This window comes from Penaeus monodon, chromosome 22, assembly GCF_015228065.2.
Source record: "Penaeus monodon isolate SGIC_2016 chromosome 22, NSTDA_Pmon_1, whole genome shotgun sequence".
NCBI classification, from domain to species: Eukaryota; Metazoa; Arthropoda; class Malacostraca; order Decapoda; family Penaeidae; genus Penaeus; species Penaeus monodon.
In genome coordinates this window covers 5,892,773-5,893,257 of record NC_051407.1, presented here as the reverse complement: position 1 = coordinate 5,893,257, position 485 = coordinate 5,892,773, and positions in this window count along the sequence as shown.

Below are 485 nucleotides of genomic sequence, written 5' to 3'. Positions count from 1 at the left end.
TTGTATAACCATATAACTCCTTACAAACATATTGGTAATATCCTGCAGGCTGTGCTGTCATAGTAGCAATTGGCTCTTAGTATTATTCACTGTGTTATAACTAACACAAACTGCTATGGTGATAACCGAAATACTATGGGAATTATGACGTCGTTGGCTCTGTACGTACGATGTACATGTTAAAGCCAGATGGGAGTAGCAAGGTGATATTTAACGAAATGGTTTATTTGTCGATTTCGTTAAAGATTCTCAATGGTTTTGCGTGTTCTGTTTGGTTAAATTATCCGTACGGCAATGCAGGTTGATATTTTTTTCCGTTCACTTGGTTTAGTTTAAGCCACTGTTGCCAGAAAAAAAACACACATTCAAGGAGCTTCACAAAGCAGTAGACATACTCTGTAGTTCTGTTTTCATTGCTTTTCAATTCCAAAAGTTAAAAGGAGATGCGTAGATGTAAAAGTTCGATGTATTAATTGGGAGGTAAA